Source organism: Octopus sinensis, linkage group LG4 (assembly GCF_006345805.1).
Source record: "Octopus sinensis linkage group LG4, ASM634580v1, whole genome shotgun sequence".
Lineage (NCBI taxonomy): Eukaryota > Metazoa > Mollusca > Cephalopoda > Octopoda > Octopodidae > Octopus > Octopus sinensis.
The window spans coordinates 99,167,047-99,172,046 of NC_043000.1; the positions used below are offsets into that span (position 1 = coordinate 99,167,047).

At 34.3% G+C, this 5,000-nt stretch overlaps 1 protein-coding gene across 1 annotated transcript in view; it reads left to right on the forward strand.

Moving 5' to 3' along the window:
• The window catches only part of LOC115210538 (glucagon-like peptide 1 receptor), a 455,844-nt gene that overhangs the window by 380,185 nt on the left and 70,659 nt on the right, over positions 1-5,000 (forward strand). The window lies entirely within an intron of this gene.

Sequence of the window (5,000 nt, forward strand, 5' to 3'; positions counted from 1 at the left end):
ATTGTGTGTGTATATCTATCCATCTATCTATATATATAGTGACCGTTGGCCGTAATAGCAGTAGTAGAGACCTTTGGTTCTATCCCACTAAACTACTACTACGACGACCAACGGTCTCTGCTACTACTACTGCGACGACCAACGATCTCTACTACTACTGTTATTACACCTAACGGTCACTTTCACTATTACAGCCAACGATTCTAGTCAACGCACAAGACAGCCATTATGTTCCCACATACAAAACACCACCACGGGGACTCTGTTGAGACTACTAAGAAATAATTATGAACTTTTCTTTTATTACACTTAACTTTTAAAAATATATATTCTTGATAAGCTTCGTTTTTTCAAGAACCGAACCATGTAAAATCTCGCAGAAAGTTAAAATTTATCTTATATAGTGGCGTTTTCAAACTTATTATTTATAAATATATACCCACTCGTATGCCACCTACACTTTTTATAAATATATATATGTATGTATATATATATATATATACAGAGAGAGAGAGAGAATTTACAAAAAACAAACGACAAAGACAGGTGGTGTAGAAAACAAACAGATGTATTAGTTTAACTCTCGGGAAGTGAAAAGTCTTTAACGTTTCGAGCCTACGCTCTTCCACAGAAAGGAGCTCAGAAAGAAACAGGGAGAGGAAATAAAGAATGTGTTGTGGCTAGCGATCTATCATATATGAGAAAGGAGTGAGTGGTGATTCAAAGGAAGGTGTTTTGTGTTTTCAACCACAGCAAATATCGGATACCGTATCCTAAACAAAAACTAATACATTCGTGTTTTTTTTCAATTGAAACACTGAATAATTTTGGACATTTATTGTTTTAATAGCAAGAGAAAACTGAGAGAGAAAGAGAGAGAGTGAGAAAGAGCTTGAAGACACAACTAAAACAATTCCATTCAATTTCCTTATTAACCATGAGGTTGAGAAAAAGAGGGGACGATACGAGGACAGACAAAACAAACATTGGGTCACGGTATCGAATGAGACGAAACATATGAATAAACAAACAATCAAAATATATACAATTAAATAGAATGAGTGATTTACACAAAATGAGGCGGAGGACGCGGTCGACCACACAAACCACATACTCACACTGAAGACTTTGCTTTCTTCTTTTTATATTCTCGTTTAAACAGTTTCTTTCACTCGCAACATACTTGCTATAGACTTCCATCTTTTACGAAACACACTTTGCGACAGGCATTTCTTTTCCAGCCTTATTTTCCGTTTCATGTGGAAAACGAAAAAATCGATTAGCTCGAGACTGGAGAGGAACATGCCTGTGGCAATTCCTTTCACTCTCGTCTTCCATACTACCTCTTTCGCAACAGCAACTACCGAGAGAAAACAGGCTCGCGCTTCCCTATTCAGGGAGGTCGGCGGAGCGATCTTAATTACAGATTCGCTCCACAGTTGTACTCTTCTCGAATGCAACAGCAGGTGTTCGACATAAGCCAGAGCTCAGTCACCTTGGGGCATTGCACAATCGCGTGCAGGACAGTTTCACTGTCCGGGCAAAATTCTTAGAGGCGAAAGCCCGTCGCTACGTACTGTCTTCAAATTCCGCCGAGGTCAACTTTGCCTTCCATCCTTTCGGGGTCGATAAATTAAGTACCAGTGAAACACTGGGGTCGATGTATTCGATTAATACCCTCCGCCAAAATATCAGACCTTGTGCCTTTAGAAGCAAGGATTATTATTATTATTATTATTATTATTATTATTATTATTATTATTAGTAGTAGTAGTAGTAGTAGTAGTAGTAGTAGTAGTAGTAGTAGTAGTAGTAGTAGTAGTATTTTATTTCAAAATACACAGGGAATGCAGGAACTTAGCAAAGTGCTCGTTAAAGTAGATTTAGTAGCGATATAACGTAACAGTTTTAAACTAATGGAATGAAAACAATTCATACAACGTGTTTCTGTGTGCGTGTATGTGTCTGTGCGTGTGCTTCTGCGTGTGTGTATATGTTTGTGTGTGTGTATGTATGTCCCAAAAGACATAGACGAAGTAAAGTGTTTTAGTTACGGATATATAATTTGCAAGTGTTACTTTTCAATTTCTTAATGTCAACAATTTAAAATATTGATGGAATTTCTGTTCAGCAATTTAATTTGTTTAGTTATTTATTCCTCTTTCAAATTGTTTACATTTGGTAAGAGCTGGAATGCACTTAGTGTAGCAATAGCTGCTAGTTATTAACAATAGCTTTAACGGCTATCGCTGAAAGAATCACATCCTAAAAGATATATCACAGGCACCATAGAGAGCAACAGAGTTTATACGCCATGTGGTCGTTAGGAAACTTATATCCTGAAAAAAATATGGCGCTGCTCATGACTGGGATGCCTTAGGTCTTAGATCATCTCTATCAGGACTGGCCTGGAACGAAAAAATAACAATGGTATTTACAACATCCGTCAACTGTAGAGTCTCTAGGTGATGGCTTGATGTATTAGAATAGCAACGGTATCTCATGTAAATCATACGCTACTGTCTTGAAAATCAAAGGACACATACATTGAATCATGTAGAGCCAAATACATCATATCAAAAATTTGACCGTCTGTTCATGGCTTGAACAATTTTGATTGTGGGCTGACTTAAATCAGGATTAGTTTGCTATGCTAATCAACGGCAGCATTCGTCCAATATTTCTGGACTGCCATATTAGCTTGGCGATAACTATAAATATCCAGTACCGCTGCCGTAGTCTCCTTTAGAGAGACTTAGAAATATTAATATTTCTTAGTTTTATATGCGTTATGTAGTTAAGTAATCACTCTTGTTTCATGTTATATATCTTTGGAGGAGATATAGGAAATATACTTAATTATTTCAATATGTAGCTTGAGTATCACTTTTAGTGTTTCATTTTAGCTGTAATTCTGTATCAATATAGCATTGCTCTAAATCAGATACTTCTCCATTTTTATTGACCTTCTAGATAAATGCTTTTGAACAAAAGTATTTTTGCAACAAATGGAAAATTAAATCCTATAATACTATGTATGTGTGTGTATTATATAGTGCACACACACATATATATGATATGCATTATTCATTTATATGATATATAGTCATATATATAATTATATATGCATATAGATGTATATATGTACAAATATGTTTATATATATATATATATATATATATATATATAATATATATATATATATATACATATAAGCATATTTAATATATGTAGTAGTTGATTACCAAAGCAGTTGCAGTAGTAGTGGTAACAGCAGCAGCAACTGCAGCAATTGTTGCTGGTGTAGCGTGGAAATTCCAGCTTCAGTAAAAATTATAAGCTTAATGGAAAATAATAAAAATCAAGAAATACCTGATTTCTTGTAAAATGTTGTTTTTTTCTCGAGCATTTGATTCTGGAGATAGTATAAAGCCCACATAGTTCTGAAGATGGTATAAAACCCACATAGTTAGTTCTGAAGATGCTATACTTTTTAGAATACCTCGTTCCAAAAAGTATCTCGCTTGGGAGAACATCATTCTTTATTATACACTTGTCACCTATTCTAACTTGAAAGATATTATCTTCTCATTTTATCTTTACGTCAAGGCGGGAAGCTCTCTAGAGAGTTCTACACAGACTTCTCAATCATTACAATTATTTAAAATGTGTTAAAAGAAATAATAATGTATATATCAAATGCTTTAAACAAATTATTAACTATGGAACGAAATCGAAGATATAAACAAAATATTATTAACTATGGAACGAAACTGAAGATATAAACTAAATATTGCAGTGGAACAATATTTTGTTACGGGTTCGATGAATATGAATGAATAAGAGAAGCCGTCTCGAAAATAAACATTGAGTCTTTATTCCTTCGTAATATGTGCACAATAGTCCGGACACAATGAAAGCATTAAGTTCTGTAGGTTTGTCATTTCTCTATCATAATGGTAATTAAGCTTAACCATCATTGGTTAAATGACTTCTTTGTGTGTCGATTCTTCTCTGGACGGTTGGTTCCTGCAACTCGTCTCTGTGACAGCTCTCACCTCTCTCAGGGTGAAATGATTGTCGAACCAATTTAAAGGGAACAGTGGGATCCATAACACATATAGAAATTGTCGCTTAAAATATGATACACGCGAAACGTAATTGGACTTTCAATGCAATTACTGCGCAACATTTAACTGATCACATGACACAGAGCTCAATAATTAACCAAAAACTCATGTTTTAGCTAATCACAACAAATTGGTGTGGTGAGCCGACAATTACACGATCGCTACATATATAAACAAAACTTAATGATCTTTTAATGCAACAACACAACTTGTTCTCGCTACAAACTTTTCAGCACCCGTTCGTATATATACATACGCATTCATAGATACATATCGCGCACATACGCATACACGTAGTACATATTTTGGAACGCTGCCATCATTAAAATACCACACTTAAATATTAGTACGTCATTTTAAATATTATGGATCATAGAAAATAGTTCTTTCGTTTTTTTTGTTTTTTTTTTTTGTTTCATTTCTAAAGTTATATTTCTAAATTATTCATGTTTTATGAGTTAGAAGTCGAACTGTTAACTTTTAAACATGCTCGAAAGTATTGCAAATTTTATAAATTTTAACAGTATTATAAATTTTAACTGTATTAGAGTTTAATAGCACAGTATTTTAAGAATATAAACAATTTTATACGCGAAACAAACTAATTTCTACCGTTCAAAATACTGGAAATTGCACATTAAGTTTTCAATGATATGATCTTTTAATTGGCGTCAAATTTTGGCACAAAACCAGCAACTTTGGTGGGAGGACAAGTTGATTGCATCAACCCCAGTGCCAAACCATCGACCTAGGAAAGATGAAAGGCCAGTTTCAGAGGATTTCAACCTCTAAGCATTTTGTCCATCGCTCTAACGACTCTAGCAGCTGGCCGTTTCGTGATCTTTTGAGTGAATTTTTTTTATGTATATT